We start from the raw sequence: 26,462 nt of genomic DNA, 5'->3' as shown, positions 1-26,462 counted from the left end.
TTCTCACTGCTCATAATACAGGAGAGTACAGGGTATTGCTCTCTGGTGTCAGCAGTGTCACACATTACACAGGTAGGGAAGATATATATGTATATATACACAGTGGTGCCTTGGATTACGAGCATAATTTGTTCCGGGGCCGTGCTTGTGATCCAAATCCACTCTTAAACCAAAGCAAATTTTCCCATAAGAAATCATAGAAATTCAGACACCCCAAAAATAGTGATTTATTATTCTGAATTACATGTAAAACAGATGAAACATTCAGAAACAGCAGAATATGTGATAAGTTACTGTACAGTAATGGAGAGGATGGGAAACACAAGGGCTGACAGAGACCGCAGGGAGCAGGAAGGAATGAGCGGGGCAGATGTGGGCACATACATGCAGCACTCTCTGTCCGGGGAGAGAGGGGTTACAGCTATGGAGAGATGGGGTAATCCTGCCCCCTGATGCAAGCCCCAGCCTGAGGTGGATCTGCTATGATTTGGAAGGTGAGGGAGACATCCTGGGTCAGAGTACAGTCCTGTAGACCCCGCTATGCAGACCATGCCCCTCCTCCACCCGCCCTCCCACCCAGTACAGGGAGCTCTTACACCAAAGCAATGCTCTAACACCAAGTCACTATTAGTCCACTACTAACTAATCTACTACTAATTAATCTACTCTTAATCCAAGTTACTCTTATACCAAAGTATCACTATATATATATCTATCTATCAATCTATATATATATATATATATATATATATATATATATATATATATATATATATATATATATATACACATACATACACACAAGAGTATAGGCTATTGCTCTCTGGTGTCAGCAGTGTCACACATTACACAGGTAGGATATATATATATATATATATATATATATATATATACACACACACACACACACACACACACACACACATACAGGAGAGTACAGGCTATTGCTCTCTGGTGTCAGCTGTGTCACACATTAGACAGGTCGGAGAGGTATACCGTATTTTCCGGCGTATAAGGCATATAAAACGACCCCTGACTTTTAAGCAGATTGTCAGGGGTTCGCCTTATATGACGGAAAATGTTAACCCCTGCCTGACCGCAGCCCTGCAGGGGTTAACTGCAGCTAAATTAAAAAACAAAACATTTAACTCACCTAGGGCCCGTTCCCGGCGCAGGCAGTGTGACGTACACTACCTGCACCGGAGACTGAGATACTCGAACCTCTCCCCGGCAGCCGAGCGTCATCGAGACGCTCAGCCGACGGGAGAGCTTTGGAAGAATGAGAGAGGCTTCGGGAACTTCCGGTGCCTCTCTAATTCTCCCGAAGCTCTTCCGGCAGCTGAGCGTCTCCGAGCCTCTAGTGTACGTCACACTGCCTGCGCCGGGAACAGTACCGGAGGCATGCGGAGGCAAAGAAAGGGCCCTAGGAGAGTCAATTTATTTATTTATTTATTTTTTTATAGTGGTCGCCCCATACAGTGGGGATGGGGCAATTTTTGAGCCCCACACCGTATGGGGCGACCATACGCCGGATAATACTGTGTGTGTGTGTGTGTGTATATATGTACAGGCTATTATATACAGCCAGGACAGGGGGTGTTATATACAGCCAGGACAGGGGGTGGTAGTATATACAGCCAGGACAGGGGGGGGGGTAGTATATACAGCCAGGACAGGGGGGGGTAGTATATACAGCCAGGACAGGGGGGTAGTATATACAGCAAGGACAGGGGGGGGGTAGTATATACAGCAAGGACAGGGGGGGGGGGGTAGTATATACAGCCAGGACAGGGGGGTAGTATATACAGCCAGGACAGGGGGGGGGGGTAGTATATACAGCCAGGACAGGGGGGTAGTATATACAGCCAGGACAGGGGGGGGGGGGGTAGTATATACAGCCAGGACAGGGGGGGGGGGTAGTATATACAGCCAGGACAGGGGGGGGGGTATATACAGCCAGGACAGGGGGGGGGGGTATATACAGCCAGGACAGGGGGGGGGGTATATACAGCCAGGACAGGGGGGGGTATATACAGCCAGGACAGGGGGGCGTAGTATATACAGCCAGGACAGGGGGGCGTAGTATATACAGCCAGGACAGGGGGGCGTAGTATATACAGCCAGGACAGGGGGGGTATATACAGCCAGGACAGGGGGGGTATATACAGCCAGGACAGGGGGGCGTAGTATATACAGCCAGGACAGGGGGGGGGTATATACAGCCAGGACAGGGGGGGGGGGGTATATACAGCCAGGACAGGGGGGGTATATACAGCCAGGACAGGGGGGCGTAGTATATACAGCCAGGACAGGGGGGGGGTATATACAGCCAGGACAGGGGGGGTATATACAGCCAGGACAGGGGGGCGTAGTATATACAGCCAGGACAGGGGGGCGTAGTATATACAGCCAGGACGGGGGGGGGTATATACAGCCAGGACAGGGGGGGTATATACAGCCAGGACAGGGGGGCGTAGTATATACAGCCAGGACAGGGGGGGGGTATATACAGCCAGGACAGGGGGGGGGTATATACAGCCAGGACCTGTGTGTGTGTTTCTTTCCCCTTCTGACCTGACAGACAACACTGCAGCTCTGGTCACAGATCTCAGGCAGGAGCTTTTGCTTACCAGGCTGCACAGAGCTCCGTAGCAACACTCCCGTCCCTGCCGGTCTCTCCCATCCCCCGAGCTGATCCATGTGAGAAGAGGAGGCCGGCTCCAGAGAGGAAGGAGACTCTCTGCCCGGCTACTGACACACAGGTTAGGTTAGGCAGAGCAGCAGGGACCCGGGGCAGGGGGCACCTATGATAAGAGGCTCCAGCACTCCTTACACTGTGAGGGGGAGCCCGTCCATCACTCTCCCCTTCTGCCTGCTGCCCCCCGCTGTCTGGCTGCACATAACGATCACCGGCACTGATGTCCTCCCCCCTGCACTTCAGGCCGGCCGGCGGCACACAGAACTTTCTGTAAGTAGTGGACTTCTGTAAGATGGCGCCCCCTCCCTCCCACAGCTGTGTACTGCGCATGTCTTTGGACATGTGCAGTACACAGCTTCTGAAACACAATGTAAGTGAACGGGACGGACTCCGTCCGTTCACTTCAATGTTATGTGTGTGCCGTACAGCATCTGTGTAAGTGTCGTGAAATGACGTCATACACAGATGCTGTTCAATATGGCAGCCCCCTGTGCAAGCATCACAGTGTTTTAAAACACTGATGACAGATGTAAATAAAAAAACAAAAATAACTAAACCACTTATCTTTTATAATTACATTTTGTTAATAAATAAAAAAAAAAGTGACACTGTCCCTTTAAATAAATAGTAATAGTGTGGGTGTTCTTCATGTAAGAAAAAAATTAAACAATTTAAAAAAGAAAAATCATAATTATGTGTCCTTAGCCCAATGTTGTCCATGCTTGGTGCCGCATCTGGTTCAGGGAAACTATTAACAGTAAGCTAGGGATGCATAAAGCATGCCTACTTTACTGTTCATACGCTTCTGCATATATACTTGGCAGAAACGAGTGTGTCAAATAGCTTTGAAACCAGGAAAGCCATGTACTCTTATGTAATATTCAAGTTGCAGTTTGCCACCATTATAAAGTTGCAAATGTTACAGTACAACACCTATGGGCACTTTTGGTGGACATAGGGCACTAGGGGCACTTTTGGTAGACATAGGCCACCTTTGAGCTTTGGGTTCAAAATACAATCCACTACTTCCTGTATAAATCTGAGAGTCATAAGTCTATATTCATTTTGGGTGGTGATCTCTAAGACATTTCACTATATACCCATGGTATACCTCGTGAACCTATGGAAAGGTGTCTTGTAGACAACCAAATGTATAAATGATGCCATGGCGGCTAAGGTTAATAAAGTAAAGATGCTCCTCCTTGTTTTACGCCAATCACATAGCTCTGACCCTTGTGACAAGGCCAGTTGGTGGGATAGTGCTAGCCCTGGTGGATAGTGGCGTTTGCTCTATGTAATGTCTGATGGCAGCCCACTCCCTGTATAATATTTATAGGGAGACAGTCAGGAACATCCATCACTTATGACCCTTGAGCCCTTCTGTCGTGGACAAGTGGGGGTTATTGGCTGTAGATTATGTGATACGTGCAGATGACTTCCTCCTGCCATAGATGACAAGCAGCAGCTGTGGAGACCGGGACCATCCAAGTCTCTTATGACACAATGAGAGGACAAGGAATGAGTCTTCGGATTTGCTGCTTCACAATCTTCCTAATCTCACACATGTAAGAAATTAGAGAGCCACAAGGGATTCCTGAGCCACTGGCTGGGAATATGTGATGTAGAATGGGGAACTGTAAGCACACTGCTGCCCCCCATCTTCTTCTTGGAGAACTACAGAAAAATACACAGTCCAGTGCAGGGTAAGGGGCAGAAGCATGAATATGACTCACGGGGGGTCCCCACCCCCTTTATGAGCGCCTAAAAAGACTGGCAGACTCCTCACAACAATGTATTATATAATCCTCCATTCATCTGAATGAGCATGATGTGGAATCTGGAGCTGTCAGGGAAGTACAGGTACTCTCCACACTAGTCCAGGAAAAGGAGTATAAAAATATACCTGCTACTACTATTGTGGTTCTGCTACTACTGCAACTCAGATGATGGCGAAAACACGCAGAAAGTTACATTAAATAGTTTATTGGAACATGGCCTTAGTTTTGATATTTCATACAAGCTGATGTCCCTGCTGCAGAGAGTAACTGGCTAAGGCTAGGTTCACACTGCGTTTTCAGCATCCGTTTAACGCATCCGTTTTTTGCAAAAAACGCATGAAAAACGGATTGCAAAAAACGGATTCATTTGTGTGCATCCGTTTTTCCATTGACTTCCATTATAAAAAAAACGGATCCGTTTTTTTTGGCGGACCAAAATGGACCAAAAAACGTTGCTGACTCTATTTTTCTGGACGTTAAAAAAAAACGGATCCGTTAAACGGATGCTGAAAACGCAGTGTGAACCTAGCCTAAGGAAATCCCATGGCAATCACACGGCACATTCATATGCTGCTGATGTAAGTGCCATACAGCATAGGGATTACATTCATGGGAAATAATAAGTATATATAATACTAAGTATATTATCATTGCATTATGTTTCCTTTTAGAGCCTAATAATAGATGGGGGGAAATGGTAATAGTTAAAATATCAAAGAATAAATGATAAATAATGTAAATAATGATTAATATTCTATTATTATTATTATTATTATTATTATTAGTAGTAGTAGTATAATAATATTATTTTAGTATTATAATAATCATTGTTATTATTCTATTTTATTACTTTTATCCTTTTATTATTATATACATTTTTCTATGGTTACTGCCATTATTGATATTATTTTTGTAGTATTTAAAAATATTTATTATTTTACTCTCATTAACACCCTGTAACAATTATGACATTATGAATACTATAAGTCTTATTTTTATCATGATCATCATTATTTCTATTCCATTGTTGTTTTTATTATATTTTTATTATGACAATATTACTATTAGCCAATTTTTTATACTAGCCTAATTTTTCTATACTAGAAGTCCCCCAGGGGGAATAACCCTAACCCCAGGGGGAATAACCCTAACGCCAGGGGGAATAACCCTAACCCCAGGATGGCTTCTAGTATAAGTGTAAAAAAGTAAATAAATGTATTTTTTTATTAATACATAATCCTTTCCCCTAATAAAAGTGTGAATCACCCCCCTTTCCCCATCTTATAAATAAAAATAAATAAATAAACAAACATATTTGGTATCACCGCGAGCGTCATTGCCTGAACTATTAAATTATCCCATTCCCGATCTCGCACGGTAAATGGCGCAAGTGCAAAAAAATTCCAAAGTGCAAGATTACACATTTTTGTTTGCATCAAACCCAGAAAAATTGTAATAAAAAGCGATCAAAAAGTTGCGTATATGCAATTAAGGTACCGATAGAAAGAACACACACAGAGATCAAAGGATAAAAGCGCTATAAGCATGGTAATAGAGCGATTTTAAAGGAACATTAATTTATTAAAAAGGGTTTTAATTTTTTAGAAGCCATCAAATAAAATAAAAGTTATACATGTTACATATCGTTGTAATCGTAACAACTTGAGGAACATGCACAACAAGTCAGTTTTACCCTAGGGCAAACGGCGTAAATACAAATACTCCCCAAATTTTTAAAAAAAGCGTTTTTTTTTTTTCAATTTCTTCACCCATTTGCAGTGTACTTTTTGCAAAAATGAAGCCTGCCATTGAAAAGTACAATTAATGGCGCAAAAAATAAGCATTCATGTGGGTCTGTAGGTGAAACAATGTAAGCGCTTTGGTCTTGCACCTGAGGCTCTACAGACGCCTTCTTTGCATATTCAAATTTTGTAGGGGACAATCAGTGGAGACTCTTAGATGAGTACTCCATTGGATTTTTTTCACTGATCACCCCGAGCTCAGTGATTGTTGTGTTTTGTTAATATGTATATATATATATATATATATATATATATATTTATTTATTTTTTTCTTCTTATTCTCATTAGCTGACTAGGATATAATTATTAATCTATGCCTATTGATTAATATATTTACATTATTACATTATTCTTACTCTTAATCTATTATTTATTAATGTGAATATTATTCTATAATTCTTCTTCAGGTATTATTAATAATATTCTATTAGTTCACTATATGCATCCTTTGCTGACCTGTGCTCAGTCATAACAATATATATATATATATATATATATATATATATATATATATATATATATATATATATATATATATATACCACTTTATAGCCCTTTGGGCACCCTGATTCCAATAGTGTTTTTACTTTCTTGCTAACATAGCAAGAACAAGAAAACAATAAAATTATTGGTCTCCAGGCTATACAGCTATATTACAACACCTCATTTGATACTGACTCATCACAGGTCTTTATTCTCTTTCTTCAGTATCATTAATTCACTATTACTTATACAACAACAACAACAACAACAACAACAATAATAATAATAATAATAATATTCATACTACTGTTATTATTACTAATATTCTGCTCTGTTTGTTTTATTTTTCCATACCAAACATTGACAACCACCTTTCCTATGTCCCACATGCTGTGTACTGTGCAGAGTCCTGTGTGTTGTGCGGGGTACTGTGTGTTGTGCAGGGTGATGTGTGTTGTGCAGGGGGCTGTGCAGGGTCCTGTGTGCTGTGCAGGGTCCTGTGTGTTGTGCAGGGTCCTGTGTGTTGTGCAGGGTCCTGTATGTTCTGCAGGGTGCTGTGTGTTGTGCATGGTTCTGTGTGTTGTCCAGGGTCCTGTGTGTTGTGCAGGGTCCTGTGTGTTGTGCAGGGTCCTGTGTGTTGTGCAGGGTGCTGTGTGTTGTGCAGGGTTCTCTGTGTTGTGCAGGGTGCTGTGTGTTGTGCATGGTTCTGTGTGTTGTCCAGGGTCCTGTGTGTTGTGCAGGGTGCTGTGTGTTGTGCAGGGGGCTGTGTGTTGTGCAGGGGGCTGTGTGTTGTGCAGGATACTGTGTGTTGTGCAGGGTGTTGTGTGTTGTGCAGGGCGCTGTGTGTTGTGCAGGGCGCTGTGTGCTGTGCAGGGTCCTGTGTGTGGTGCAGGGCGCTGTGTGTTGTGCAGGGTCCTGTGTGTTGTGGAGGGGGCTGTGTGTTGGGCAGGGTGTTGTGTGTTGTGCAGGGTGCTGTGTGTTGTGCAGGATGCTGTGTGTTGTGCTGGGTGTTGTGTGTTTTGCGGGGTCCTGTGTGTTGTGCAGGGGGCTGTGTGTTGTGCAGGGTCCTGTGTGTTGTGCAGGGTGCTGTGTGTTGTTCAGGGTCCTATGTGTTGTGCAGGGTCCTGTGTGTAGTGCAGGATGCTGTGTGTTTTGTAGGGTGATGTGTGTTGTGCAGGGTGTTGTGCAGGGTCCTGTGTGTTGTGCAGGGTGCTGTGTGTTGTTCAGGGTCCTATGTGTTGTGCAGGGTCCTGTGTGTAGTGCAGGATGCTGTGTGTTTTGTAGGGTGATGTGTGCTGTGCAGGGTGTTGTGCAGGGTGCTGTGTGTTGTGCAGGGTCCTGTGTGTTGTGCAGGGTGCTGTGTGTTGTGCAGGGTGATGTGTGTTGTTCAGGGTGCTGCATGTTGTGTTGTGCAGGGTTCTGTGTGTTGTGCAGGGTGTTGTGCAGGGTGCTGTGTGTTGTGCAGAGTGCTGTGTGTTTTGCAGGGTGCTGTGTGTTGTGCTGTGTGTTGTGCAGGGTGCTGTGTGTTGTGCAGGGTGATGTGTGTTGTGCAGGGTGATGTGTGTTGTGCAGGGTCCTGTGTGTTGTGCAGGGTGTTGTGCAGGGTGCTCTGTGTTTTGCAGGGTGCTGTGTGTTGTGCATGGTGTTCTGCAGGGTACTGTGTGTTGTGCAGGGTCCTGTGTGTTGTGCAGGGTGTTGTGCAGGGTGCTGTGTGTTGTGCAGAGTGCTGTGTGTTTTGCAGGGTGCTGTGTGTTGTGCAGGGTGTTATGTGTTGTGCAGGGTCCTGTGTGTTGTGCAGGGTCCTGTGTGTTGTGCAGGGTGTTGTGCAGGGTGCTCTGTGTTTTGCAGGGTGCTGTGTGTTGTGCATGGTGTTGTGCAGGGTGATGTGTGTTGTTCAGGGTGCTATGTGTTGTGTTGTGCAGGGTTCTGTGTGTTGTGCAGGGTGCTGTGTGTTGTGCAGGGTGATGTGTGTTGTGCATGGTGCTGTGTGTTGTGCAGGGTGATGTGTGTTGTGCAGGGTGATGTGTGTTGTGCAGGGTGTTGTGCAGGGTTCTGTGTGTTGTGCAGGGTATTGTGCAGGGTTCTGTGTGTTGTGCAGGGTGCTGTGTGTTGTGCAGGGTGATGTGTGTTGTGCAGGGTGCTGTGTGTTGTGTTGTGCAGGGTTCTGTGTGTTGTGCAGGGTTCTGTGTGTTGCGCAGGGTGCTGTATGTTGTGCAGGGTTCTGTGTGTTGTGCAGGGTGATGTGTGTTGTGCAGGGTGTTGTGCAGGGTGATGTGTGTGGTTTGGTCAGTACATCCCAGTGATCACCCCCCTCCTCCTCCTCCTCTTCCTCCAGGCTGGGGTTGTAGTATCAGCAGCACCGCCCAGCACATATCACTACACAGCTGCACTGCCCTGCCAGCAGACAATCCCTGTCCTGTCTCCCTGAGGAGTCCTCAGCTGCTGCTCTCTCTCTCTCATCACTGCTGGGCTGGATCTTATATAAGGAGGCTGCACTGTCTGCAAGACACAAGGAGCTCCAGGAGTCTATAGAAGTTACCAGCAGCAACCTGTAACCCAGACATAGGGGCTGCATCCAATGCATGGGGGGAAGAGGAGCCCTGAGCTGAAACAGACGTGACTGCCAGTCCTGGCTGCTGCCCTGGGACTATGTGACCTCTCCAGTCCAGGTAAATCCATCTACTGTCACCTCTCTGCCCTGCTGCATGGGACACTGTATAATGTGGCTGGGATCAGCTTCTAACATGTTTCTGCTGAGTTACAATGTATCTTATCGTGAATGGTAACCTGTAATGTAGATACCTGCAGATATATATATATATGATACATAGATGAGAGAGAGAGAGAGAGAGAGAGGTGATAGGATGATCGGTAATAGATAGATAGATAGATAGATGAAAGGAGATAGATAGATAGGAGATAGATAGATAGATAGATAGATAGGAGATAGATAGATAGATAGATAGATAGAAGATAGATAGATAGATAGATAGATAGGAGATAGAGAGATAGGAGATAGAGAGATAGATAGATAGGAGATAGATAGATAGATAGGAGATAGATAGATAGGAGATAGATAGGAGATAGATAGATAGATAGATAGATAGATAGATAGATAGATAGATAGATAGATAGATAGGAGATAGATAGATAGATAGGAGATAGATAGGAGATAGATAGATAGGAGATAGATAGATAGGAGATAGATAGATAGATAGATAGATAGATAGATAGATAGATAGATAGGAGATAGATGATAGATAGATAGAAGATAGATAGATAGATAGATAGATAGATAGGAGATAGATAGATAGATAGATAGATAGATAGATAGATAGATAGATAGATAGATGATAGAAAATAGAAGGATAGATAGATAGATAGATAGATAGATAGATAGATAGATAGATAGATAGATATGGGATAGTTAGCACCACAATGAGCGGTGCCTGATGTCTGTAATTGGCGATAACCTAGAAACAATAAAAACAAAAAGAAAACATAAGAAATACACAATAAGAGTTGTGCTAATAGAAGACATAGAAGTTCTACATACTGTATATACTGTAGATGTAGCAAATCTGAATATGTCACTTCTGGAAATAGTGTGTGTGTGTGTGTGTGTGTGTGGGGGGGGGGGGGGTCGGTGTTGTGGACCAATGTTTATATACAGTAGTTAGTTATAGTTAAATAGGTTGCCACAGGTTGGGAATCATAGCAGTACATCATTCATTGTAACAGTAGGGTTATAGTTTGCTACATGAAGAATATCCAATATGAACAGACAATGTAATAGTAAGAATACACTTTTATTGGTCCGATTGCATCTATATTAGTTATCACTCTGTGTTTTGTGTGTGCATTATTGAATGTATATTAAAAGTTATCTAGGGTTAGAAAAACAACCCCTGTCCTCAGGTTGTGTGCAGTATTGGCTCTATTCACTTCTATAGAACTGAGCTGCAATACCGCACACAAACTGAAGACAGGTGTGGTGCTGTTTCTAGAAGAAATCAGCTGTTTTTCTGTTTAACTGTGGCTATATATATATAATATATATATATATATATATATATATATATATATAGAGAGAGAGAGAGAGAGAGAGAGAGAGAGAGAGAGATGATGCATAGATAGATGAGGTATATTAAATATTATATAAAGGGCTATTCCTATCTCTACTATAGTATAGTTATACTTGTAGGTCTCAACAAGTTTAATAGTTTTTGCAAACATTTATGCATTTAGCTGGTAAACTTGTCTCCTCCTGATATTGCAGGCTTTCCCAACCATTGTTGACAGTTCGTTGTCTAGGTTACCGACCACTGCTACTCTAAAAAAAAAGTGGTATAGCTGGTGGATATATAATTTGCTAAATTAAAGGTGTTCTCCAGCAAAAAAAAAAAAAATTTTTTTTCAAATTAACTGGTTTCAGAAAGTTATATAGATTTGTAATTTGCTTCTATTTAAAAATCTCCAGTCTTCTAGTACCTATCAGCTGCTGTATGTCCTGCAGGAAGGTGTGTTTTCTTTCCAGTCTGACACAGTGCTCTCTGCTGCCACCTCTGTCCATGTCCGGAACTGTCCAGAGCAGGGGAGGTTTTGTATAGCGATTTGCTACTGCTCTGGACAGTTCCTGACATGGACAGAGGTGGCAGCATAAAGCACTGTAGCAGGCTGGAAAGAAAACACCACTTCCTGCAGGACATACAGCAGCTGATAAGTACTGAAAGACTGGAGATTTTTAAATAGAAGTAAATTACAAATCTATATAACTTTGAAACCAGTTAATTTGAAAGAAAAATATTTTTGCCGGAATACCCCTTTAATGTTTTTGCAAAAATATTAAAATTGACAAGTCCTACAAGTACAACTATGTTTGTAGAGATCTGTGTATCCCTTTAAATCCCCCTTTAAGTTGACGTCGCTTTTTAATTTTAAGGACACATAACATGGAATCCTAAAGCTGGGGCACCATGTATGGCTGATTTATATAACTTTGTTGTGTCTTCTGCAGTCGGATGATCTAGAATCTTCCAGTGTCTGGCTATGAAGGTTAGGTGTAAAGCTGAGACATGGTTGAGCCTCTTATGTAACATAAGGTAACTAGCAGTCTAGCAGTGATTTCCCCCGATGATGCACCTGTTCCATTGTACCTGAATAAATTGTTAAGAGCAGATAGAGGGAAACGCTTGAGCTCATGTTCACACATTCAGGTTTCTGCCAGGAATTAGATGTGGATTCCTTGCCTAAATCCTGACATAATCTGCCGATAACCTGCAACTAACACAAGTGATTGTGATATGTTATATACCCTGGGAGGATGAGAGAGGCAGAAGAGTAAGGAGTAGAGATTCAGCAGAGACAGGTAAGTCAGGGGGGTCAGCAGAGACAGGTAAGTCAGGGGGGTCAGCAGAGACAGGTAAGTCAGGGAAGTCAGCAGAGACAGGTAAGTCAGGGAAGTCAGCAGAGACAGGTAAGTCGGAGGGGTCAGCAGAGACAGGTAAGTCAGGGGAGGAAGGAAACTCAGTAGAGACATAAGAGGCTGGGGAAACAAGAGAAAGAGAAGTCATGGAATACAGGGGAAGGAGGAGAGTTACGGGGGGCAAGTGAGTCAGGTGGGGCAATACATGGAGGGAAGACTAGAGAGTTATGAAAGTCATTAGAATCAGCAGAGACAGATAAGTCAGGAGCGTCAGAAGAGACAGATAAGTCAGGAGAGTCATCAGAGTCAGGTAAGTCAGAAGAGTCTGCAGTCTGCAGAGACAGGTAATCAGGAGAGTCAGCAGAGATAGGTAAGTCAGGAGAGTCAGCAGAGACAGGTGTGTCAGGGTAGTCAGCAGAGACAGGTGTGTCGGGGGGGGGGGGGGATCATCAGAAACAGGTAAAGCCCCTATTCCACGGGTCGTTTAAAGGAGCAATATCGTTCGTATTCGGCCGAAACAAGCGATTGATATAGCAGCGATCTGCTGCCATCGCTCCGTTGAATAGGAGCATCGGCAGCAGACGCTGCTATATCCTATGGGCTGCCCGGACGATCAGCGATCACCCGGGCAGCCCCCCCCCCCCCCCCGCAGCTCCCCACCGCCCCTCCCGCACTCACCCGCCCGCTGCAGCCGCGTTGAATAGCGGCAGCAGCGAGCAGGGAACAAGGGGCAAACGAGCGCTAATTGCTCCTCCAAACGACTCGTGGAATAGGGGCATTAGTCAGGAGAGTGAGCAGAGACAGATAAGTCAGGAGAGTCATCAGAGTAATGCCCCTATTCCACGAGTCGTTTGGAGAAGCAAACGAGCGCTATTAGCCCGGGGGATCGCTGATCGTCCGGGCAGCCCATAGGATACAGCAGCGTCTGCTGCCGATGCTCCTATTCAACGGAGCGACGGCAGCAGATCGCTGCTATATCAGTCGCTTGTTTTTCAACATGTTGAAAAACAAGCGACTGCAACGTTCAGCCGACATGAACGATGTCGGCTGATCGTTGCACTCTATTCCACGGGACGAATATCGTTCGTAGCGGCCGATATCGGCCGAATACGAACGATATTACTCCTTTAATCGACCCGTGGAATAGGGGCTTAAGGTAAGTCAGAGGGGTCAACAGAGACAGGTGTGTCAGGGGAGAGAAGATCAAAGGGGAAGGGCAAAAGGAAAGTCATGAGGAAGGAAGAAGAGATGTGTAAAGTAATAAACAGAAAATCCAGGGGGAACAAAAGTGTCTGGGGAGGCAGACAGGTGAGGTGAGTGGACATGGACAGGTGAGTCGGGGGGGACAGAAGAGTAAGAGAGAATCAGGGTTTATAGAAGTGTTAGAAAAGGTAGGGGAGGCAGGAAGACATTGGAGGTAGGACAGTCAGGGGAGGCAGGAAGACATTGGAGGTAGGACAGTCAGGGGAGGCAGGAAGACATTGGAGGTAGGACAGTCAGGGGAGGCAGGAAGACATTGGAGGTCGGACAGTCAGGGGAGGCAGGAAGACATTGGAGGTAGGACAGTCAGGGGAGGCAGGAAGACATTGGAGGTAGGACAGTCAGGGGAGGCAGGAAGACATTGGAGGTAGGACAGTCAGGGGAGGCAGGAAGACATTGGAGGTCGGACAGTCAGGGGAGGCAGGAAGACATTGGAGGTAGGACAGTCAGGGGAGGCAGGAAGACATTGGAGGTCGGACAGTCAGGGGAGGCAGGAAGACATTGGAGGTCGGAGAGTCATGGGAGGCAGGAAGACATTGGAGGTAGGACAGTCAGGGGAGGCAGGAAGACATTGGAGGTTGGAGTGTTAGGGGAGGCAGGAAGACATTGGAGTTCGGAGAGTCAGTTGAGGCAGGAAGACATTGGAGGTCGGAGAGTCAGGGGAGGCAGGAAGACATTGGAGGTCGGAGAGTTAGGGGAGGCAGGAAGACATTGGAGGTCGGAGAGTCAGTTGAGGCAGGAAGACATTGGAGGTCGGAGAGTCAGTTGAGGCAGGAAGACATTGGAGCTCGGAGAGTCAGGGGAGGCAGGAAGACATTGGAGGTCGGAGAGTCAGGGGAGGCAGGAAGACATTGGAGGTAGGACAGTCAGGGGAGGCAGGAAGACATTGGAGGTCGTAGAGTCAGGGGAGGCAGGAAGACATTGGAGGTCGGAGAGTCAGGGGAGGCAGGAAGACATTGGAGGTCGTAGAGTCAGGGGAGGCAGGAAGACATTGGAGGTCGTAGAGTCAGGGGAGGCAGGAAGACATTGGAGGTCGTAGAGTCAGGGGAGGCAGGAAGACATTGGAGGTCGGAGAGTCAGGGGAGGCAGGAAGACATTGGAGGTCGGAGAGTCAGGGGAGGCAGGAAGACATTGGAGGTTGGAGAGTCAGGGGAGGCAGGAAGACATTGGAGGTCGGAGAGTCAGGGGAGGCTGCGTAGTCTGAGATCAGTATATTATTATGTATAGCTCCTGTTATGCTGAGAGCTCCTGTCGGGACTGTTATTGGGAGCTCTAAGCGTATATATAGAGAATTAGCTGGCACGATCCTCCCTCATATACAGTCAGCAGGCCGTGGAGCTGCTGCAGACGCTGTCTGGATAATCCTGAAGTCAGCGGCAGCCTCCTATTACACACAGTGACGGGCGGCAGAGACAGTGATCAGCTGACATTGTGCATATTGGCTGATAGTTGCCTTTTAACATGAGCCAATACACCAAACAGTTATTGGCGAGAACGGCCAGTAATCGGCCAAGTAGGGCCCTTAGTTATGCCATGTCCTAATATATTTTTGACATAGACTGTATACAGGGAATCTGCCAGTCACATTCCAAACTGTTAGATAGGGAGACACATGGAACCTTTTATATATCTGTCTGTGCTTCCAGAATGTAGAAAAATGCTTTTATTCTATATTATTCTCAAGGGCAGCAAGCTGTAACACCTCCTTGCTCCCCCTCCCATACCCGACTCTGCTATCAGGTGTCAATCAAACAGGGAGGAGGAGAGCGGAGACAATCTATCTGGCAGCTAGACAGGAGCTCTGCCTCTTTGACTCTTCAGGCATTTTTCTACATTCTGGAAGCACAGACAGGTATATGAAAGGTACCATGTATCTCCCTGACATAACGGCTATCTAACAATGTCAGTAGTTTATAACAAATTACAGCTGGCAGATTCCCTTTAAAACGTCCTACATTGACTGCAATGAATATAACCTGGAGTGTCCTGAATGGTCAGGCAGGGGGTGGTTGTGTACAGAACATCTGTTGGGAATATACCTTAACTGGTTTCAGAAAGTTATATAAATTTGTAATTTACTTCTATTTAAAAATCTCAAGTCTTCCCATACTTATCAGCTGCTGTATGTCCTGCAGGAAGTGGTGTATTCTTTCCAGTCTGACACAGTGCTCTCTGCTGCCATCTATGTCCATGTCAGGAACTGTCCAGAGCAGGAGAGGTTTTCTATGGGGATTTGCTGCTGCTCTGGACAGTTCCTGACATGGATAGAGGTGGCAGCAGAGAGCACTGTGTCTGACTGAAAAGAATACCCCATTTCCTGCAGGACATACAGTAGCTGATATGTATGGGATGACTTAAGATTTTTAAATAGAAGTAAATTACAAATCTGTATAACTTTCTGACACCAGTTGATCTGAAGGAAAAAGATTTTGGCTGGATAAACCCTTTAATGGATACTGGATTATCAGTAGTCTGGATTATCAGATGGTAATAGAAAAGGTTGTCTGCTAACATAAAATCATCTATACATTTCTTAACAGAGAAGATAAATCTTTCTGTATAACGTCATGTTTACGCAACGTATGCTTTACATAAATCACGGCCGTTGTTGCAATTTGCAACAACGGCCGTGATTTATGCAAAGCATACGTTGCATTAGAATGAATGTATTCCCGACAGGAGCGTATACACATAGACAAAAATGGAAATGTATCAGCCTCAGGCAATGGGCTACTTTTTTAGGTTCTCAATAAATTTGCGGAGGGCTCTTACGTGAAGCCACTTTCTTCTGTGGTCACATGACACCTTGTCACATTACATGCCTCTCTTGGGGTCAATCACTCTTAGGGACTAATCAATATACTAATCAATCAGTGAATCAGGCGATCGGTCCTGGACATGTTTTCCTTAGGATTAATGACAGCGGACTGATGACACGTAATAGCTGCAGCTCACCTATAAATGATGGGAGAGTATGTCTTTGGTTCATAGATATGATATGTGTGCGTCCTGCCCAAGGATCCACAGTCATTCCTATATTTCTATTACTCTTACTCAACTGTGACATGGACACAATGCACTGCCCAATCTCCAGTCTCCACTATATACTGTAGTTATACTTGTAGGACTCGTCGAGTAAAATATTAATGCAAATACAATCATTTACCAAACTTATCTCCTCCTTCTGATCTGCTGCTCTGTTCTTTGTTTACAGCCTGTTGTCTAGGTTACCGACTACAGCAATGCTCTAAAACAGTGGTCTGGCTGTGTATATAGCTATATTATACATATATGTGAGTATATATATATATATATATATATATATTATACAGTATATTCACTATATATATCTACATTATAGCTATACATACACAAGCCAGCTGTTGTCTAGGCTACCGAGTGGTGGTCGGTAACCCAGACAATGAGCTGTCAACAATGGGAGGGACAGAGCAGCATATCAGGAGAAGGAGACGTGACGTCTCAAGTCTGCTCAGCCAGTCAGTGACAGAGGCGGGATCCGTTTCAAGTCCGCTCAGATCCCGCCTCTGTCACTGACTGGCTGAGCAGACTTGAGACGTCACATCTCGAGCCCGCGTCAGACACCAGGAAGCAGCCGGGCACCGGGGACCAGAGCGCCGCGATATAGGACCCGCCGCTGGATCCGGGGAGGTGAGTGGACGTCTTTTCTCTCAGCCACCTCCTCCCTGGCCAGATCCCAAAATAGCCCCCACGCCGGAGTACCCCTATAACTATATCAGGGAGATGGGAATACCACTTTAACCCCCTCCAGCATTAGGGCCTGTTCACACTGAGGAAAACAGGTGGAAATTACAAGCGGAATCCTCACTGTGGAATGCCGCCTGCCTCTTTGTCTCAATGTTAAGTATAGGGCTTCTCTGCTCTCTGCGGCTCTCCACTCAAATAATTGACATTGTCCTGTGGCGAGTGGGTGGTGTTCAGAGAGGGGTCATGCTGTGACCCCGTTCTGCCGCTCCCGTCTAATCAGCCATTCAGATGCAGTCAACTTTGACACCCCCCCCCTTTTTCCATTTTATAAATGAAATAAGTAAATAAATAAATAAACAAACCTATTTGGTATCGCCCGTGCAGAATCGCCCGACCTATTAAACGATCAAATAACGAATGTACAGTACAAGCATACGTTTCGCTCTATGCACATGCATACAGATTATTAGGAGCATTGTGCAAATGATGAGGTCGCGAACTTTCGCAAGTTCGAAAATATGTTCAAAAATGATTGTTATAGTCATTCCGATCATCCAACAAATTTGTTTGTGTGTTATCATGGTTTATGTCTGGAATCAGGTGTAAATAGTGGCAGAAATCTACAACTGATCTGGAGCAGATATACAGTTCTGCATCTGCCATGCGGTGTGAATGGGCGCGGGTTTTAATAAACGTCCCCCATAGTATTTGCCAGAATTTCTCATTGTTGGAATAGAGTCTGCCATATCCCTACTACAATGATAATCAAGGCGGCCTCTATATAATCTGCCGGCACAGTATAAGGCTATGTAGCATGTTTTCCTATATATCTGTGATCAGTATCGTTGTACCTCCTGGGACGTTATTCTCTATGACTGTACAGCACTGCCAGGTCTTTGGCATGCCGCTAATAGTACCACACCACAGAGTCTTGTGACAATGCCGCTTTACTTCTCTATCCATCTCCAGCCAGACCGGCTCCTTGTAACCTCGGGAGCTCAGCTGGATGGAGAATAAGTAGTCGCTTCCAATCACTTTACTGTGTGCTGCTTATTATAGTAATTCTTATAATAATCAATTTTATGGTACTGTGCATCAGAAGGTGAGATAACAGAAATAAATCTATTAATAGTGTAGACAGCATAAAACTAGACCGGACAGGAGCCGGATGGATGACACAGTGTTCACCTTGCTAGACATATTTTTTCTTCTGCTCTCTGCTGCCGCCTCTGTCCATGTCAGGAACTGTCCAGAGCAGGAGAGGTTTTCTATGGTGTTTGTTACTGCTCTGGACAGTTCCTGACATGGACAGAGGTGGCAGCAGAGAGCACTGTGTCAGACTGGAGAGAATACACCACTTCCTGCAGGACATACCACAGCTGATAAGTAATGGAAGTACTGAAATCTGTGTCAGTGTGCCTTTACACAGACAGATTTTTGAAGCCAAAGCCAGGAATGGATTTGAAAAGAGGAGAAATCTCATTCTTTTCTCTATGACCTGTTCCTTGTTTAAAGTCTGTTCTTGGCTTTGGCTTCAAAAATCTGTCAGATAAATCTCTCTGTGTAAACACACCATCACTTTCTGACATCAGCTGATTTATTTTCTCCAGAGTACCCCTTTAAGGCACAATTAGAGCCAGATATCTGATGCATCTTGCTTAGCACATATTCTGCGTATTGTAAATGACATAGATATATAGCTGTGTAGGTGTCGGGCGAAGCTGTTTTAAGGGTCTGAATAGACTGGAGGAGCTGAAAGGATTTTAGCTGTACTTAATTGTGAACTGTATGAGAGAAGGGCACTGCTGTGTGTTATTTTCTGCTGTGTGTATGGAGTGTGACCTAGTAAAGTAACATTAGTGCCTGATATATGAGTTATTTGGTTTGGAAATATATCATACAAAGGAGTGATTTTGTCATACACTTTGGTAACTCTTTTATTTCTAGAAATGTCGGTGTGCTCTATGTAGTCAAAGATAGCACAAAGTAAGTAAAAGCATAAAAAGCGGCACTATCAGCAGGTTCTGCCCAGAGAAGCTGCTGATATGCCGCAGAAGCCCTTTACCTTAGGAGTTGATCGCTGTTGTGAACGCTCTTCTGCACATCTGCATTCTTCATTAAATCGCTAATTGCCTCTATGCAAATTTAGGGGTTAAGAGCATTTGGGTCGTCGCATCCATCCCGGAGCACCACTGCATCCTGCACAGTCCGCCCCCCCATCCCCTCCCCTCCTGCCCAGCTCGCAGAGCTAGCCTCCTCCCGTATTGCCCGGCCCACCCCGTCCAGTTCCAACCACTATGCATATTCATATATGCATAGTGGCCTCTTCACTGCGCATGCGCTATTCGTCCGGCCGTCCTGACATAGTGAGAAGAATCCTGCTGCAGCCAAGTTGTCATCATACTTACTTTTGTCAGTAACCCTGGGGATGATGACAACTTGGTTGCAGCAGGATTCTTGTAGCAATGTCAGGATGGCCGGCCGAATCGCGCATGCGGAGTGAAGAGGCATTTATGAATATGCATAGTGGGCAGAACGCAGGCAGGGTGATACGGGAGGAGGCTAGCTGGGCGAGCTGGGCAGGAGGGAAGGGGGCGGGGGGGCTGTACAGATGGGGGCGGACTGGGCAGGAAGCAGGGGTGCTCTGGGATGGAGGCGACGCCCCAAATGCTCTTAAGCCCCAAATTTGCATAGAGCAATTAGTGATTTAATGAAGACTGCAGAAGAGCATTCATAACAGCGATCAACTCCTAAGGTAAACGGCTTCTGCGGCATATCAGCAGCTTCTCTGGGCAGAACCTGCTGGTAGTGCTGCTTTAAAGATACAATCTCTAAGGCTATGTTCACACAGCGTAAAAGGCATGTTCTTCTATGGGATCCTAGCCGGAGCGTGTACACATAGTAGGGTCACGGAATGGCTGGTACAATACCCCGTGTGAACATGGCCTAACACTGTGAAATACTGTTGTGACAATAAAAAAAGTCACAATTATAGTTTGAAGGGTAGAAGGGAAGGGGGGGGGCATAATTGAAACCTTTTTATATCTTACAGGAGGAAAAAGGGAAGGGGGAGACATGATGGAAACCTTTATATAGTGATCCCTTAACATACGATATTAATTGGTTCCAGGATGACCATTGTATGTCTAAAATATTGTATGTTGAGACCAAAATTCTATGGAAAACTGGTAACTGGTTCTGAAGCCCCCAAAATTTCATCCCAAAATGAGAAAAAAATTAGATTTAAAGGAAAATAAGCATATAACTAATATGTATAAAGTGAATCCTTACATACAACAATCAGAAATAGTGACTGAAAGCTGTAAATTACTTTCTAAGTAGAAGATAGGAGCGTCTTCAGGGTCCTGTACAGGTCACACAGGGTCCAAGAAAAATAAAATGAAGCCGCCCTCACCTGGTGCTCAAAGGAGCAGCTCATCCTAAGTCGGTACTTTTGTGTGGTCTTATTGCAGCTACAGTGTTATTAGAGATGACCACTAGATGTCGCTGTATTGTGTAACTGAAGTATGGAAGCTGCACGACTGAAGTATCTCAAGGGTTATTTGTATGTGTGTGTACCAGATTCTGTTAAACAGTAGGATCCTTCCTTTCTTCTGTCCTATCGCCTCTCTTCTTTCCCCTCTTCTGTTGCACTCTTTCCACTCAACCACAGCGCATCTTACACGCTGGTACTGTTAGTTTAGCGGAGGTTGGAGAATTTACGTAGGTACATAGTGTGTGTAAGCATTGTTGGTTAACTTGTACAAAATACTGAATTAACTTTAGGTTTAAAGGAGTATTCCTGAGAAACATTTTTTTTAATCTATTAATGTAAGACAGTTATACATATTTGTAATTTACTTCTATTTGAAAATCTCCAGTCTTTCAGTACTTCTCAGCTGCTGTATGTCCTGCAGGAAGTGGTGGATTCTTTCCCGTCTGACACAGTGCTCTCTGCTGCCACCTCTGTCCATGTCAGGAACTGTCCAGAGCAGGAGAGGCTTTCTATGGGGATTTGCTACTGCTCTGGACAGTTCCTGACATGAACAGAGTTGGCAGCAGAGAGCACTGTGTCAGACTGGAAAGAATACATCTCTTCTAGAGGATATACAGCAGTTGATAAGTACTAGGAGACTGAAGATTTATGAATATAAGTCATTTACAAATCTGTAACTCTCTGACATTGTTTTAAAACTTTTTTCCCCCTCCGGAGTACCCCCTTAAGTGGAATGTATTCATAGAAAATGACCTATTGTCATTCAAGTTTTTATGTTACACATATTTTTAAAATAATTTTTGGTGATTTCTTATATAATCATGTGCAAAAAAATAAAATAAAACAAATTACAAACAAAAAAACAGTATCCGATGAGTAGAAGGAGATCTAGGTGATACGTGAAGTGTTTGATCTCCTGCTTCTTTGTTTCTATAATTGAGAAGAAAAACTGCAAATAGCATTGGGGGAAGATGACATCTGTTGGCGCCATCTCCCTCTATATGATCCCTGGAGGAGATGGAGGATGTTATATTCAGGTTATGACCCCTCTTACCAGTGGGAAAGGATATGTGCACTGACTATCATGTATAATAGAGATGGCGGGGAACCTGCGCCCCTCCAACTGTTGCAAAACTACAGTTCCCATCATGCCTGGACAGCAGTGATTTATGTGTTTGGACTGTTTACTTGATAGAGGCCAAAAGAGTGTTGTTTGTTCTTTTACGATGATAAATCTTGGTATTATACATGAGTGAACCAAAGTTCCCGAACCAAGATTATTTCCAAACTTTGCAAACATTTTTTGGCAAAGATCTGATCTAGTTTGAAAAGATGGCGGCCACAAATCTAAAAAAAAAAAAAAAAAAAAAAAAAAAAGTTTTCTCACCTGTCTGCACTGCAGCTGCGGGGGAGACCAGACACCAGGGGAGCCAGGACAGGTAAGTATACATGAGCAAATTTTTCGAACCGCAATAAAACAGCTAAAGCACCTGCAACTGTTTAGCTGTTTCACTGCGGTTTGTTTAAGGTTCTGTCTGGACAACCCGAACCTTATATCACAGTTAGGTAAAGTGACAAACCTTTGAGAAGTTGGCTCATCTCTAATTGGTACGCTCATTTATATGCTCTATGATATAGCATAGCTAAATACACAATACACAAAAGTCTCAGGACAAAAAGGGAAATTACAAAAACAAAAAGGGAAATAACATATTTGAATACTCCAGCAGGTAATGGGTGAGAAGGCCTATCTTTTAGGCTACGCCCACAACATGGCCACCATCTTGAAAGCCACCATATTGAAACAAGGGCAGGTCACGTAGCATATCACAGAATACTAGAATCGTCTCAGAAATCGATTGCTGCCATCAGATTTTTAATATTTATTGTAGTTCAAAAGAAAGCTGCTTTTTGTTCAGTTTCAGCTCTGATCGCATCAAATAGCCGTGTGTCGCAGTTCCTGGCTGTTGTTCTGATGTTCTTCCCCACCCTCAGCAGTGGTTTTAGACACACAAATTATTAGTTTTGCCCATAGTGTTAACTAGAACCACAAGTCTACTTTTTTAAAAAAAAATAGTTGTATATAAAAGCCTATATATATACATATACAGTATATATAGACTAAGTCTATTATTTATATATATATATATATATATATATATATATATATATATATATATATAACCCTTATACCTTATGTAACCCTTACACCTCATATACCCTTATACGTTATATACCTTTCTATTCAGTTCTTGGCCTATTTCCTGCACCACATCACACCGGTGACTATTATGTCTCTGCGTGATTACCTTCCCATGTAATCTTCTGTTCCGCATCATTTCATGCCATCCCCCATATAGTGACCAGGTGTATTACTGTGTATGACTATTCTACTTGGCAGCAGAATTGCCGGTTACTTTAGTTCCCTCATATGTGGTCGGAGAGTTTTAATGCATTTGTTGCTCTGAGACCAGCGCTGAACCGCCAGGAATCCTTTCACACCGCTGTTTTCTTCTCTGCAGCCTGTGCAGTAAATTGTTAATGGAGCCGCCTAACATTTTCTGTTCAAATTAACAAAATTGTGCAAACTCTTTGACTGTAATAATGTGAGAAATAGGGGACGAAATAGAGTTTTATGACGTTTTTACATCTTTTCTGTGCGGTGACGTGTTTGTTGTTCTGCAGGTCAGTTCTATCATAGCGCTGCTAGATTTATAAGGTGGGGAAAAGAAGTATTTATAACAAATGATATAATGTGTTGATGAAGACAGTAACATCACTGGAATCCCGTGGACTACAAACAGAACGCCGAGTGTTGGTAATAGCAACCAATCAGATCGCTTCTTTCGTTTTTTTAAAAAGGCCTCTAAAATGAAACCTAGAATCTGATTGGTTGCTATGGGCAACTGTTTCCTGTTCCTCTGTGCTAGTTTTGATAAATAACCCCCATAGTTCCTTTATTTATATAGCTCCAACCTATTCTGCAGAGCTGTACAGAGATTGTAGTCACTCATATTGGTCACTGTTGGTCACTCATATTGGTCATTGTTTTGGAGAGTGTGATAAAATCCATGCAAACATTGGGGGACATACATGTAGCTATTATGCCAGGACCCCAACACTACAAAGCAATATGGATAACCCCTATGCCCCCCGCAACATAACTAACCTCTGTGCCCCCCACAACATGGCTAACCTCTGTGCCCCCCACAACATGGCTAACCTCTATGCCCCCACAACATGGCTAACCTCTGTGCCCCCCACAACATGGCTAACCTCTGTGCCCCCCACAACATGGCTAACCTCTGTGCCCCCCACAACATGGCTTACCCCTGTGCCCCCCACAACATGGCTAACCTCTGTGCCCCCCACAACATGGCTAACCTCTGTGCCCCCCACAACATGACCAACCTTTGTGCCATCCACAACATGACTAACCTTTGTGCCCCCCACAACATGGCTAACCTCTGTGCCACCCACAACATGGCTAACCTTTGTGCCCCCCCCACAACATGGCTAACCTCTGTGCCCTCCACAACATGGCTAACCTTTGTTCCCCCCCACAACATGGATAACCTTTGTGCCCCCCACAACATGGCTAACCTCTGTACCCCCCACAACATGGCTAACCTCTGTGCCCCCATAACATGGCTAACCTCTGTGCCCCCCACAACATGGCAAACCTCTGTGCTCCCCACAACATGGCTAACCTCTGTGCTCCCCACAACATAGCTATCAGCTTGTAGTCTCCTTCATGTCATGCTGCCCTTACTGTTGCAGTTTCTACTGGGCTCAGATGTTAGCTCCTCCTACAGGGGTGGGGCTAATAAAATGTGGAAGCATAAACCCACCCACCTGATGACTCACTGTGCCCTTATTGGCAGGAACAGGAAAAAGAAAGGGAACGTGACATCACAGGAAGTAAAGAAAACACAGGCAGAGTGGTCATGTGACTGAGCCTGACAACACAATAAGGGCTCTAAATAGAAAATTGAAGTGTATGTAGAATATACAACCCCCACAGAGGTCAGTGCAATGCTAGTTTATTGAAAAATCCTGGACAACCCTTTAAACTTTTTGCGGTCCTAGACAGATGGATTACCATCCCAGGCGTAGGCAAGGTTGACCCCAGGTGACAGGTATCCCACTTTTTGGTTTAGCACTACATAATTTTTTCTTACAGACTCTCACAAAACAACTTCTTTCTTTCCCCAACTCCCAGCTGACTAGAAGCCCTCCCTTCTATTTTGGTCTCATCTGACCACATGACCTTCTTCCATGTCTCCTCTGAATCATCCAAATAGTCATTGCTGAACTCCTACCGGGACGGTCTGAACATGTGCTGGTGTGAGCAGGAGGACCTTGTGTGCCCTGCAGGATTTTAATCCATGACGGTGTAGTGTGTTACTAACAGTATTCTTTGCGACTGTGGTCCCAGCTCTTTTTAGGTCATTGGCCAGGCCCCTCCCATGTAGTTCTGGGCTGATTTCTGACCTTTGTCAGGATCATCCTTACCCCTCCCCCTCGAGGCAAGATATGACAGTTTTTTGTGTTTCTTTCATTTTCTAATAACTGCGCCAACAATTTCTGCCTTCTCACCAAGTTGCTTGCCTATTGTCATGTAGCCCATCCCAGCCTTGTGCAGGTCTACAATTTTGTCCCCGGTGTCCTTAAACAGCTCTTTGGTCTTGGCCATAGTAGAGAGGTTGGAGTGTGTGGATAGGTGTTTTTTTATACAGATAAACATGGACCTTCTGATTATTTGGTGATATTTTGGTCATTTTCTGGTTGTACCTGCCCTTGCTTGTTTTGCACATCTCTTTGTAGTTTTTCTACCTCATCTTCATTGTTTACAATAGTGGGGCACAGTTATCACTTCAGATTCATTGGTTAGATATGCATATACAAAGAGAAAAGATGGCACTCACCAGTCGCCATACGTTTATTAATCAGTTGTCATCAGTTTTTTTCCATTGATGTAGGGGGGCAGCAGCACACCAGAGCCCTCTACATTGGGCAGCAGGACTTGGGGATATCCCCTATAGCAGGGGTAGGAAACCTTGGCTATCCAACTGTTGCAAAACTACCCATCATGCCTGGATATCCCAGACATGATGAGAGTTGTAGTTTTGCAACAGTTGGAGAGGCAAGGTTCCCTACCCCTGTCCTATAGTGCTGCACCAGTACAGAGGAGTTGGGGGGCTGCCCCCCTGCAAGGGGGCACACTGTTGCAGAGCCAGGGTCACAGGGGGGGGGGGGGCAGGGACAGGGACTTCTCTATGGAGCTCCGGAGGCAAAAGCCAGAGGATGCATAATGCATGCGTCTGCACACGGCATGCCTTCAGCGCTCCATAGACTTGAGTGGATGCGGTGCCGGATAGCCTAATGGGCCGTACGTCAGAATGCTGCATGTCTGTCCGACGGTCCGGCGGCATCAGTTGTAGAACGGATCATCCCAACTGTTCCATTGAAAACAATGGGATCAGTTCAGAGATGCGTTTCCATCTGGTGCTTCTCTCCTGCACTGAAGGGAAACGCTGCCGGATCTCCCGATATGTGTAAACTAGGCCTTAGACAAAGCAGCGTTCAGCCACGAAACTGTGGTCACCCGACTCCTTCCTCCCCCGATCCTCACATGTTCGATAAAGCCGGATGATTAAACACCCAGCGGGTGAGTGCCATCTTTTCTCTTTGTATCTGCATTGTTTTGACACTGTTGTGTAAGATTGAGCACCACCGGGGCTTGTAGTATTTATGGTGTGTCGGAACACCTACCGTGAGTGGGACTGGAGCT

General features: G+C 44.6%; 1 protein-coding gene across 2 annotated transcripts in view; it reads left to right on the top strand.

The window, feature by feature from the left end:
• The first annotated feature begins 9,222 nt into the window (after positions 1–9,222).
• OPN5 (opsin 5) overlaps positions 9,223–26,462 on the top strand; it is a 53,899-nt gene continuing 36,659 nt past the window's right edge. The window contains exon 1 of one of the 2 annotated variants that reach the window (XM_069974006.1): positions 9,223–9,430. The gene's annotated coding sequence lies outside the window, so the exon portion shown is untranslated. Of the gene's footprint in view, positions 9,431–11,793; positions 11,864–26,462 lie in introns of those variants that run through there. The other variant, XM_069974007.1, reaches the window with a different exon arrangement.

The sequence above is a fragment of the Dendropsophus ebraccatus genome, chromosome 6, assembly GCF_027789765.1.
Source record: "Dendropsophus ebraccatus isolate aDenEbr1 chromosome 6, aDenEbr1.pat, whole genome shotgun sequence".
NCBI classification, from domain to species: Eukaryota; Metazoa; Chordata; class Amphibia; order Anura; family Hylidae; genus Dendropsophus; species Dendropsophus ebraccatus.
The sequence above is the reverse complement of the archived record's forward strand: the minus strand, read 5'-3'. Positions and strand labels throughout refer to the sequence as shown.